This window comes from Vulpes lagopus, chromosome 13, assembly GCF_018345385.1.
Source record: "Vulpes lagopus strain Blue_001 chromosome 13, ASM1834538v1, whole genome shotgun sequence".
In the NCBI taxonomy this organism is placed as follows: domain Eukaryota; kingdom Metazoa; phylum Chordata; class Mammalia; order Carnivora; family Canidae; genus Vulpes; species Vulpes lagopus.
Genome location: NC_054836.1, coordinates 39051251 through 39065065, shown reverse-complemented (window position 1 = coordinate 39065065; position 13815 = coordinate 39051251).

Sequence of the window (13815 nt, the reverse complement as noted above, 5' to 3'; positions counted from 1 at the left end):
CCTGAGCCAAAATCAAGAGTCAGCACCTAACCAACTGAATCACCCAGGCATCCCAAAAAGTCATATTTTAGAACAGATTTTAAGGATATGAGAGAAATATTTATAATATATTATTAAGTGACAAAAGTAAATGATAAAGTAGTATGGATTATTCCTTAATCCAAGAATTATTTAGATGTATATTTTTTCTTTTCTAAAAACATTGTTTTAAAATTTTTGCTTTCACATTTATCATTGGCTTATGATTTTTATGTTATTGTGGGTGGACAACATGGCATCCGTGTTATTGATTCTTTGGAATCTGTTGAAATTTTCTTCTGAGTAGGTACGGGTCTAAGGGGCAGCCTATTTCTATACTGGTATAGTGGCTGAGTTTTCATTTCACATGATAGTTCAAAATTAACTGCCTATACAAAATTAACTAATCTATACAAGTTTGAGCTTGGCATCCTGATCTTTGTCAGGGGCTCCCAAACCAAGATGTGTGGCATTAATATATGTGCTAGATTTTCGAATGTAAAGGACCCATCTTTGGCCAGTTCTAGTATAAATCCAACAGCAGAGCCTATGAGATTAACCATTTGGAGGTAGGGGTCGATATTTTATAATGTAAATATTAATAAATGATGACCTACAGGTTGACTTTAGCTATAGACCGGTTTTCGACTTTAACACTATTGATATTTTGAGCTGGATAGTTTTTTTTGGATATGGGGAAGTGTTGTCCTGTGCATTTTAGAATGTTTGGCAGCATCCTTGGCCTCTACCCACCAGACGCTAGTAGCAAAGCCTCTGTCTCCAGCTGTGACAATTAAAAATGTCTCTAGACATTGTCAAATGTTTCCTAGGTAGCAAGATCACCCCCAGTGGAGAACCACTACTATAGAAAAATGGCAAGTTCTCTTTTAAAACTAGTGACTAAGATTGAGTTTCCCTGAGTCAGTAAGCCCATATATTGGGTATTTAATGTGTCTAAGGCACTGTGCTTTCACCTAAGCAGTTTTATTTAAGCATGGTGAAAAAAAGCTATAATCTGCCTTATTTTCATAGGCTTACCTGTGGTATGTAAGACCATCGTACCACCAGGCTTTAATCTGTATGATAGAGGCAATCACTTTGTCTTCTCAGAGCTCTTGGGAGAATATGTGCACGAGGGTAAGAAAGACTGTTTGGACGTAACTGTCACTCGATAATAGTAGCTTTACTATTATTATTATCCAATCTGAGCTCATGCATATAGACCAGAGTTCATCAAGCAGCTTGACTAGTCGGCCTCTTCAGCTCATGAGACATGCCACACCCACACAGCTCTCTGAAATGTTTTTATTAAAACAGCCTCAGTGTCCATGAGCAAACAAATAAGCAAACCAATGAGTTAAAGAAAATAATGTAAGCAAACAAGTGTTGGCCAATAGTTAGAACTTATGCTCCAAGGTCTTCTGTGCATCAGAAGAACAGTGATCCCTGCCTCCGCATATGGCCCGTGCGCGCTATTTCTGTCTTGGGTGGAACATAGATTCTACAGCTGGAGAATGAATGGTTGTTAGGAGATTTCTTCAGCCGGTTCATTATCTGTTTTAAACTACGAGGGCTCCATCTGAGCAGGCCAACAGGAAGCCTGCTTTTGATTTAACAGTGCTCTGAACAAGCTCCTTCTATGGCTTTCCAAGAATTAATTACAGAGCTTAGGAAAGGCGCCTGCCGCAAAGTCCCATGGATGGCTTTATGAGCAATTACAGCAGCCGCATTGATGCCAGCAGAATAAGAATTTCCTTGGAGGATGGCTTGGAATGGGAGGACTGCTTGTGGAAATATAGACACGTGGGGCTCCCATCGATAGCCTAGAGGGGAATTTAAAGTCACAAAGTGAGGAGAGATCGGTGCATTGTCACACAACATCTGGGTTATTAGGCACCCGTCGACTTGGGCTGGTGTCATTTGATCAAAAAAAAAAAAAAAGATCATTTTGATAGGTAGCAGTTGGAGCACCGTAGAGGGCAGGAGACACCAAAGTGCTCTTTGGGGATGCATGGATAGCTGAGGAATGCTGGGATCTAATTGCACAGGCCATGCAGCGGGGAATCCTGCAGACTGCAGCGCTTGCAGCTCTGGGGGAAAAAAGCAAACACATACACGGTGGCTTTTAACTAACTGTGGCAATCGAGTGACTTCCTGAGTGCACATTTACTTTGGGAGGGCAAACCTCATATTGCTGGATGCCTTGCCAAAAAGCGTCAGTTGGTGGTGTCGGCAGCGTGGGGTGGCAGGATGCAGAGGTGCGGCCAGGGGGGAAGCCGCCTGAGAAGGTGGTGCCTTTGCGGAGCAAGGAGCAAGGAGCAAGGAGCAAGGAGCAAGGAGCAAGGAGCAAGGAGCAAGGAGCACGGAGCACAGCCTTCCCGGGACAGGTGCCAGCTGCCCCCTGCAGGGCGCGCTTGCTGCTTTCCTTCTCCCTTGTTCGCCGACGGAGCTGAACCCACTTACCTGCAGCTACTTAGCCAGCGGGTGCAGTGGGAAATGACTTGGCACCGGGAACCTTGCAGTCCAAACTTTTTGACCATTTAAAGAGATTCTAGAGCGGTGGGAGGGCCGCAGCCTCTCGTGCACGACGGTAAGGGTGCTCGATCTCAGAAGGGCAAAAATTGATGTAAGCAGGTGCCAGGGCAGAAGAGGTCGCAGGGCACTATGAGGGTCCCCCCCCCCCCAGGTGGCCCTTGCTCTTTCGGATCCTGGGCCAACACCGAACTTAGTCCTCCTGTGACGGTAGTAATAAAAGAATGTGGGCTCTGGCCCTTTCCACCCCTTTCTGGCTTTGTCCGGTGCCGATATTTTCACGCACACGAGAAATTCCACGCTTGCTTCTCGCCCAACCATTTGTGAGTTTTCAGCACAGAGGCCTCGGGCCCCTGGCCAAAGGCTGTGACCATAATTGAGAAAAAGAAATGTGAAAATTTAATGTGCTCCCCTGTTTTTTTTTTTTTTTCTTTTTCCCAGAAGCTGTTTAAAAAAATAAGTCATTGTCAAACAACCCTTTCGCTCCTAATCATCTCTTCTGTGTTCTTACAATTTTGGGGAAAATGAAATTCTCTGTTTAGATTAGTGGCTCATTCTCATCAGCTTTTACTGGATAGTGTAAGCCCTTGAGCAGTCTTTTTTTTTCTTCTTCTTCTTCTTCTTCTTTTTTTTTTTTTTAAGATTTTATTTATTTATTTATGAGAGAGAGAGAGAGAGAGAGAGAGAGAGAGACTGGCAGAGGGAGAAGCAGGCTCCATGTAGGGAGCCTGATGTGGGACTTGATCCCAGGACTTGATCCTGGGACTGGATCCCCAGACTCCAGGGTCACACCCCCGGCTGAAGGTGGGTGCTAAACCACTGAGCCACCCAGGGATCTTGACCAGTCTCCTGGCTTTCATGGGGGGCTGACTCCCAAACTCACAGCATCTTCCTAAAGCAGGTTCATACCTCTCACGTGACCTCAAGCCCAGTTCCTGAATTCACCGCTGCAAACTAGCTCTACACCCAGGCTCCCCCATCGAGGAAATGATCCTCCAGCTGCTCAGGCTAGTACCCTTGGCATAGGCCTGCACTCTTCTCTTTTCCTCATCCCCTCCCCACACCCAACAGGCAGCCAGAAAAATCTGTGGCTCTTTCTTCAAAGTATATCCAGAATCCAACCATATCTCCTCTCTTCTCTGCTAGCCCCCCAACCTGGGCCACCTTCCTCTCTCATCTGGATCACTTCCATGTGATGCTCTAGTATCTTCTCATTGGTCTCCTTGTCTCTACCCTTGCCCCTGAAGTCTGTTTCCAACACAGAAGCCAGAGGGACCCTTGAAAACCCAAGTCTCTTCCTGTCACAGCCCCACAATCCCCCCCAAAGACTCCCCATATGATTTAGGGTAAAGCCAGGTCCTCTCAGTGGGTGATGAGGCCCTACATCAGCCATGATCCCTACCCTGCTTAGATTCCTGACCTCCTTCCTTCTACTTTTCCTCTTGCTCATTCTGTTTCAGCAAAGCGACCTGCTGACTGCTCCTACCTGAGGGCCTGGCGCTGACTGTTCACTCTGCTGAATGTTCTCCCCTCCCCAGAAATCCACAAGCCTAATCATCTTGCAGCCAAATAAACTCAAATATTGGCAGTGAAGTCTGCTCTGGCCTTCTGATTTAGAATTGCAACCTGCCTGCTTTCCCTCTAAATTCCAAACTCTGCTTATCCTTTGACATTTTGTTTTTCTCTAACCCACATCACCTTCTAAAATACTATGTAATTTGCTTATTCAGTGTGGTCATTTTTTCTTTCCTGTCTCTCCCAATTAGGATGCCATCTCCACGAGGGTAGATATTTTTGTCTCTTTTGTTTAGCAGTTCATCCCAACTGCCTAGAAATTTCCTTGCACACAGTGGGTGTGCAACAAATGTTCTTTGAATAAATTTTCCTTCACCACATTCAGCTACTATAGAAATAGGCAAAGGAGAGGCACCTGGGGGCTCAGTGGTTGAGCGTCTGCCTTTGGCTCAGGTCAGATCCCAGAGTCATGGGATTGAGTCCCACATCGGGCTCCAGGCATGGAGCCTGCTTCTCTCTCTGCCTATGTCTCTGCTTCTCTCTCTGTGTCTTTCATGAATAAATAAATTAAAGAAAAAATCTTAAAAAAAAAAAAAAGAAATAAGCAAACGATTCAAGTATTGAAAGGTTATTATGATAAGAATCAATGTTTGGATCAACTTCACTATTTTTTTCTCTTGACCCATGGTGTACGATAGAAGAGTCAAATCTTTCAGGTTTTATATTTGTTAGGGTGCGAACCACTCATGTCTGCAGGGGCCAATCAGCCTGGTGGTACTGTCTTCTGACCCTGACACAGAAATGTGTCACGTGGGAAATGCTGCACATGGGAAATGCTCTAAAACATGAGTTGAATGAACAATGAATGAATTCAGGGGTTGGTCTTTCCCTCCACACAAGTGTATATGTGTGGCATCTAGACCAATCGTCGAAACAATTTAAACTTTCAGCATATTTATTTTTCACTAAGAGATAAATTCACAAATTTAAATTATTATTTTTTTAAATGAGGGGTGACGTGGGGCAGTGATACTATGGTGAAAAGAATAGACCCGGGAGTTGGAAATCCTGGATACTGATTCTGGCCCCAATATACTGTGATTAGTTTTTATTTATTCAAGGTATGAGCGGGACCCTGTAAAAACCATTTCACTTGTTTGAGTATGTTTCCTTTTCTAAGAAGCATGGAAAGTAGCTAGAAAATCTGTAGGGTGTTTCCACCTCTAAACCTTCTTTCTTTCTTTTAAGAAAACTTTTTTTGAAGATCTTATTTATTTATTCATGAGAGATACAGAGGGAGAAGCAGAGACATAGGTAGAGGGAGAAGCAGGCTCCTGGAGGGAAGCCTGATGTGGGACTCAATCCTGGGACTACAAGACCACGCCCTGAGCCCAAGGCAGATACTTAATCACTGAATCACCCAGGAGTCCCAAACCTTCTTTCTTTCTAAAAAAAAGAAGGAGCAGGGATGCCTGGGTGGCTCAGTGGTTGAGTGTCTGCCTTCGGCTCAAAGGGCATGATCCTGGGGTGCTGGGATCAAGTTGTCCCGCCCCCCTCCCCCGCATTAGGCTCCCCACAGGGAGTCTGCTTCTCCCTCTATGTCTCTGCTTCTCTTTGTACGTCTCTCATGAATAAGTAAATAAAATCTTAAAAAAAGAAACAGAAGGAGCAGTAACTTTGCTCACTTTCTTTCCCTTTCTTTCTCCATCCTCTGCCGTCCCTTCCTCACCATCTAAGGATGAAGCTGTGTGAAAAGGCATGTGAGTGGGGGTCTGCTTATCAACTTCACCGAGGGAGCCACCACACCATGTTTTAATCCAGGATCTGCTTCTTACTAGCTGCATGACTTGGGGTTAATTATTGAACTTTGCTGAGCATCATTGTCTTATCTGAAGAATGGGATAGAGTACTCTTACCCTACTGATTACATGGGATTGCGTTTATTGTGTTGTACAAAATCTGGCTCAAAGTTCACACGGGTAGACAGTAGCTGTCTTGAGAGGACACATGGGAAGGGGAGAAGGCACAGCTGGTGTTTGAAAACTGGGGAGCGGAAAGCATGAATGGGAATGAAATCTTAAAAGTTCGAAAATTGGCCTTCAAGGCAGAGTTTCTCAAGCTCATTTAGATTATGACACATATTGAAAATAATAAAAGGATTCTATAGCACCTTTTTTTTGTTAAGATTTCCTTTTTAAGTGATCTTTACACCCATCATGAGGCTGGAACTCACAACTCCAAGATCAAGAGTCATTCGCATGCTCCACTGACTAAGTCAACCAGGCAGCCCATAAGTACATTTTTGTAAAAAAAAAAAAAAAAAAAAAAAAAAGTCACTGTCTTTTTCTGTTTTCCTCTTTGCCCCAAATAATAATTACAAAATTACAGAGGAGAATGTGGCCCCTCCATGGTAGATGGGTATTATGTTTGATCAAATGCTCCTTTTCCAGCTCTAGAGAATAAAATGCCCACCTGTGTGAGAGAGTAAATGCCTGCCCTCTGAGACTCTAATCTGGACTCAGGATAATATAAGGCTATCATTTTCTAAATCAGAGTAAGCTATTAAAAAAAAGTGCCCAAGTGTGTATTTTTCCTCAAAAGCAGAATTCATGAACAGAACTGATGGACTTAAGACTCTCATTCATGGTGTCTGACAAAGTCTCCTTTCTCTCTCTACACTGTCATTAGCCTCCTCTGTGAGATCTGAGCCCTGCATATGTTTAATTAGATATAATTTCTGGAGATAAAGAAGAATGATTAAATTATCCAGACTCCACAAAAACAAAAGATCCTTATTTCAGCCATCCATCAGGCCTTGACATCTAGAGTATTACATGTGATAACTCAAATGAAAGTGTTTCACCTAAAAGTACAGCGCCCCTGTCCATGATATCATTAAAGGAAATCATTAAGCATTTATGCAGCACTTTGTGCCGGAAAAGTGCTTTACAGTTATTTTTATTGCCCACCAAAACCCTCTGAGGCAGGTCCTTCTCTACATCTTAAAACCAAAGCAGAGAAGAGATTAAATTACTTAGGGTCTTGGAGAAAATAAATGACTGTATCAGAATAAGACCTTTGAGTGCCCAAGTCAGCTATTTTATCTAATCCACAGAACCATTAAGTTAGAAGTTTATTCACTGTATAAAGCATTATCTGACTTGGGATTGACTCTTTTTTTTTCTTTAACACCTAGATCACTGGTGATGTAGACCTAGTGCAAGAGCTACTTATTTGCAGTCACTTACACTCATGATGAACATCTCTGAAGAGCCCTAAGCTCCTGAAGAAATGTAATTAAAAAGAAAAAAAATCAATGTATTTTAAAAGATAGTCTTTACTATACCAAGTAATAAATAAACACTAGAATCTCTGGCTCAACCCTCAGACTAAGGTTTGCATTCCAAATGGATGGGTACTCCTCCATCCGGGGACTCAGGAATCCAAGCACCCTACACATCAATATGTGGGGTCCAGGGGGCAGTGAAGCAGGAAGCAGGCAAGGGTGGGGTGGGACTCATTTCTGTTTATAAGCACTCGGGGCCACAAGTGGTACATAGACTGTCAGCCCTTCTGCTCAGAAGACTTTTGGCCAGAGATAGTCACATGGCCCCTGGACCAACTATAAGAGGCTGGAAATGCCAGCGAGCATGTGGGCCATTTGGACAGCAACATTGCCTCTTCTACAGGCTGATTTTGGTTTGACTTTAATTCTCTGATTTGAACTTTGAATTCAGAATGTTAGTGATAGCATTTATTCAACTTTGGCCTGAAATAGTTGACATGATACCCCTTGTCTTCTCTCTTTTCTGGCCTCACATCTCCTGACACTGCCATCATTTTCAAAGTCCCTCAATAGATTTTATCTCATTTGATTGCTACAGAAAGAGAATTTCTGATGGTCAAAGGGGCTTCTGTACTTCCTTTTCATTTCCTCCCTCTCAACAGCTGCAGTACCTGGGAAGCAAGGTCTTCGGTTTAAGGAGGGTACATCCTGCAAGCTCAGCCCCTGACATTGGTGTACCATGCAGGATTAGAATCCGAGGCGGTATTAGTTTTATACCTGGAACTAGGTCTTGGTGGACTGCCTTTCATCTCTTGCTCACTGTTAGTGACATCAGCTATAGGCTCTCGGCTCTCCTTTGCCTGTGTTCATGGAAGCTGAGAAGATTGGAGGCAGGAAGGTGGTGGATGGGATGGGATTGGCATGGCTGAGTCTGGGAGCCAGGGTAAAGCTCTGCGGTTCGCAAAACAGCACAGAACCACGTGCTGGGGGCCGTTCACACCCATATCTTGAGTCTTTGATTGTGGGGTTGTGAAAAAGTTATGAGATGATTCTAAAACTAAGAGCACACTCACATGAAAACAAAATGTGAAATGGCATGGAAAGAAAGTAGTTGAAAGTTCTGGATTACGGAATGATTCCCTTTGGTGGTGGCAAGGGCCAACTTAGATTTCAACTTGTCCTTCTAATATGTTTTCTTAAAATGTGATTGCCGGTAAAGCAGACAGATCCCCTGAACTGGTTTCTGAAGAAGGTCAATAATGAATTTGTTTACAGATTGACTGGTCAGTGCTCTGACTTTAGCTCCAGGTCTTCAACTAATGCTGGCAACTTTGACCTAATTTTGGGAGGCAATTATATTTGGCTGGGTTGCTGAGCTCTTTCTCAGAACCTCTTCTCAGGACACTTGCCAAGTGCTCTTTTTGTAACTGTGTTGTAAAGTCTGAGGAAAGTTGTCTTGGGTCATTGCCCAGGACCTAATGCCCCAATTGTGGACATACATGGTTGCAGTCTTTATGTTCCATGAAGCCAGGCATCAGCAGCCTTCTCTCATAGCTCTTCAAAACTAGAAAGGCTCTCTGAACTCTACCAGTTGTCTGATGGGAAGCAAAGAATTTTACCTTGCTATATGGTAGCAATTCCTTTGTCCAGCATGGTCCTTCTCACTGCCTTTAAAACTAGTGTTCTCTTTCATAAATCACAGATTTCAAGCTGGATGTGCTGGGAAGGCTGGTGTAGCTCCCTTGATCTCTATTCTATTCTGCCCTCTGACTTGAATAATTTGGGTGGCTTTCTGTTTCTTATAATCACACATATCCTAACTAAGCCTTTGGAAATTGGAGCATATCTAGAATTGAAATATAATCATATTTTGCCTCTCCAAAATGTGAGTATGACATTGTTGCCTTCAGAACATTAATAGTTCTTTTGGAATCAATGATTACACCAAGATCAAACCTCTTCTTTAGCTTTGTTTAAAAAACAAAAAACACGACAGTGACATTTAATCAGTAAGGAGATACACATTTAGCAGGGAGGGGAGAAGGTGACTCAGGAGGAGTAGGGTGAGGAAAAAAAATGAAAGAATAAAACTGTCCACATTAGCCTTTCTGCTGGGTTGTGAGCTATTCTTATCCTGTCAGCACAATTAATGAGGGGAAAAAGAGTCCCCAGAAGCAATGTAGCTGGAGGCACTGATCTGCCCTCCCCACCCCTCACGCCAAGAGAGAAACAAGGTCTAGAGCAAGTTTCCCCAGTGGGAGTTACTGGGAAAGTGACTTGTTGGCTCCAGGGTAAGACTTTCTGTTTTTGTCAACCTCAAGGGCACTTGATTTAGGGCCAAGAGTGTGCACAGAGCTGCAAATGCAAGGGAAGAATCTCTGTCCTCGAATGGTTGACAGTGTAGACAGGGAGGAAATACTGACACACTAGAAAGGATGAAAGGAATTTACAAAGCAGTGGGCAATCCAGAGTTGGCCTGGGTGGTTCGCAGGGAAGAATCTAGAAAAGAGAAAGCTTTCACTCCACAGTAACTGGGAAAGACTTGAGGAGAAGGGGGATCCTGGGCAAATCTCAAAGGAGAAGCAGCTAGAGATCAATGGGGAGAAAAGGGGAAGAATGTGGATGGTGGATCACATGTTGGAACAATGGGAACAGAGTGGCATGATTAGGGTGCAGGCCTCGTACTGAGTTGTGTCCATTAAGACTAAAAATTGTCTTGAGTTTCTGCCATTTCCACCTAAGGGCCACTGACCCTTGAATCCACCTTCCATAAGTGTGTTAACTGTTGGTTTAATCTGCATGATCCAAGACAATGGCCAACTTTATTTCATGCATTACAGTTAGGCTCATCTGAATTTTCAGAAACTGTAATTTTTTGTGTGAGCTCAGAAAGAAATGTGACAAAATATGCTAATAGGAAAGTCATCTTCTCTCTCTCTCTCTTTTTTAAAGATTTTATTTATTTATTCCAGAGAGAGTGAGAAAGAGAGGAGAGCATGAGCAAGGGGAGGGGCATAGGGAGAGAGAGAAACAGACTCCTCGCTGAGGGGGAAGCCAAAGGTGCCAGGCTCCATCCCAGGATCCTGGGATCATGACCTGAGCCAAAGGCAGATGCTTAACTGAGCTACCTAGGCACCCTACTTTTCTCTTATTTTTTAAATAAAATCTTAAATCAACATTTCCATAGCATTTCATTTTTTGTTTATAATTTGATTATGCAATTCCTAATTTTTCCTAGGTACTAGTAACAATGGGTAGTAATAATAACTTACTATAAGAAGAAAACCTTATATTTTATATTTACAGGGCATTTTCATATTTATTATCTCATTTGGAGACTCATTAGCATTCCAAAAGTTTATCCTCCCTGCAAAGGATTTCCCACAAAGTCACAGAGCTGACTAATGGAAGACTCAAAATTCAAGCCCAGATCTCTGACTACCAGTCTACGACCCTCTCCACCACTGGGCCACACCATCTGTTCCAACAACAGAAGTATCTATTATACTGGCTAAGATGAAGAACAGCAATCCTTCGTGGGGATGAGAACACAGCAAGCCAAGGCATCTCAGTCACTACAGGTGGGAGTGTAAATTGATAGGCACCCTTTGAAAAAAGCAGTTTGGAAAATGGATTAAGAAACTTAATGCTATTCCTATACTTTGACCCGGTAATTTTGCTTCTAGGAATCTATTGTAAGTAATTACTGAGAGCTGTGGCCAAAGACTTACATAGAAATGAGTTTACTGGAATGCTACTTATAATATCCAACAACAGGAGATTAGTTAAATACATTCCAATGAGGAATATTATCGAAGTCATTAGGAATCTCGTTTTTGAAGATGATTGCTAATAAATAATATAAATGATATAGGATCAAATGAAAAAATCAGCATGCAGATAGTGTAACTGGCAGAGAGAGAGAGAGAGAAAAAGAAATACATCAAAATGTTAACAATGCTTAAGTGTGGGTGATGAGATTAGACAACATTTTAAAAAATTTTATACCCGTCTCCCATGTTTCCCATAGAGAGGATGGAGTAATTTTATCCTTAGAAAAGGATTATATTTAAAATTTGTAAAATGGTACAAACAGTGGATTATATCCTAAAAATAAAGAGTAATGAAGGGATTTAAGATCATCATTTTACCTAGACTGGTCTATAAACTGCACGTCTCATGTTGGGGGGGGGGGACCCAAAAACCCAAAACAACAAATAAAAGCAGTGCTCACTTGTTATATTTCCAAGGAGAAAAGTAAGGATTCATAAGATGAAAACCACAATTGCAGTGCAGCGTGTGGCAAATATTTAAGCTAGAAAAGTCTGGCTCTAAATAGTTGACTCCCTTCCCGGGTCTGAGCAAGTTCACTCAGCACGTGGGAGCAGGGCTCTACCTAGGCAGCCTTTCTGCAAGACGTTTCACCAAGTTCCTCCACCGTGTGGCCCTTTGGCTTCTTCCTTCACTGTGTCTGGCCCTGGTGATAAAGAGGAACAGACCCATCAGTGAGCAATAAGAATAGCAAAGTGAAAGCGCAGACATATTCTGGAACCTTCTAGGTGGGAGAGAAAGCACTAGGGAACTGGCGGGAAAAGCAGCCCCAAGCACGCAGGGTGAACACTTTGCTTTTTGAGGAGACTTCAGGCCTTGGAGGGCTTCCAGTCTGAGCTCGGCAGAGTTCATCAACACGAAAATAAATAGCTGGCGAGCTCCGTCTTGACTCTGCCTTTCTCGAGGTTGCAACATCCACGTCTCAACTTTGCAAGCTGCTCAAGCCGAAAAGACATTTTGTGAGCTCCAGGCCTTTCCTTCCATCTGTGTGCCCCACGTGTGGCCCCACTTGGGGGTGGATCTTGGGAGCAGCCCCCAGGTGCAGGGAAGACAGTGGCCGCACTGTGGGCTCTCCCAGCAGGATCCGACTGCAGGCCTCGGATCCTGAATTCTCCCGGTGAGAGCTGCCTGGCTGCCTGGGGGAAAAAAAAATCCTACTCCTGCCCCAGGGGTAAAAGCCCAGGGAGCTGCTCAGCTGGGGGAATTTATAGCAGGCATGGCACGCAAAATACCCAATGGTGTTTTAGTGGAGTGGTGTCCGAATTGTAATAGAGCTAGATCAATACTGGAAGCAACCCTTCTTCAACACCACGGGAATATTTGTGTTCTTGCTTTCAGCGTTTCCAATTAGCAGAGAAGCTAATGCTGGAAACCACCACATATAATCCAGGAAAAAAAAAAACCTGTCGACGTCACATTATAAAAATTGAATATGTGTCAGAAGTGGATTTAGATTCTTTAGGTTAATATTATTTTTGCTATTAGGTAATGAACTGACATTAATTTACTTGAGCTGTGTGATTAGGTTAATTTACTCCAGAATAATCTTGCATTTTAAAAATTAAAAATGGTAGCCGGATCTTCTCAGTATCAATCAAAGGAGCAGTGGCACTACAGAAACATTGCCATTTTGTACTCAATTGTGCTCTTATAGACAGTCAAATAAGCACTAAAAATGACAAATTGCCACGCTCGGGTAGATCTTCATATAAACGTGAAGATCTACAAATAACTGTCCATTTGTGAATGGTTAAACTTCATCAATTATTTTTCCCTTAAGCAAGATACCCTTCTTCAGAAATAGAAACCTACAAACAATATTGGAGCAGTTTCAATCTTATATATAGCACTGCTGCAGCACGTAAAAACAAAATAGACTCTCACACACACAAGAGAAAGCTAAATAGTTTACCCTTTTTCGACCTTCAATATAAATGCTCCATCTATGGCTCTATAAATTGTTTAAATACTTTAATGATTCGAATGAGCTGATAATGTTCTTGCACTTGCTGGAACTATGGTTCTGTTAATATTTTGAAAATTACTCTAATTAACCTTATTTTCCTCTCATAGTAGTTATAGAACACTTTTATATATTTTAAGTATGCATTAATTTGTATCATCATTAACCTTGGATTTTGCCCTTGGTAATTATGGTAATTTATATGTGGGGTTGAGACAGGTGCCAGTACCTTAGAGCGATACATATTGTGGGTCCTGTCAATAGCTTGAGTAGTCAGGGTACTTCAGTTTACAAGGGACCGAAAAACACCTTGAAAGGGTAGAAAGGGAGAGTACATCGTTCTGCAGAAACTACCCAGGGGTGGATTGCAGGTGGCCAGTGAGTGTGACGGAGAAGAAAGGATTCTTCTGAATGGCCATGCCTGAGCCAACTCACCCACCCCACCCACCCCAACTCCTCCTCTTGAGATGAGAGAGGGACGACTCTCTTACAGATGAAGAGGGAAAGGAGGAAAATCAGTGGCCAGCCCCCAAACAGTGTCCACTATAACAGTTAATACCATTTATTTTAAATTTTTATATTTTAATAGTAAGAGCATGTACTTGCCCTTTTTCTGACGTCAGACAGCCAATTACTGCCACCGCATGTAAGCAAGTTTGGGGTTTTTACA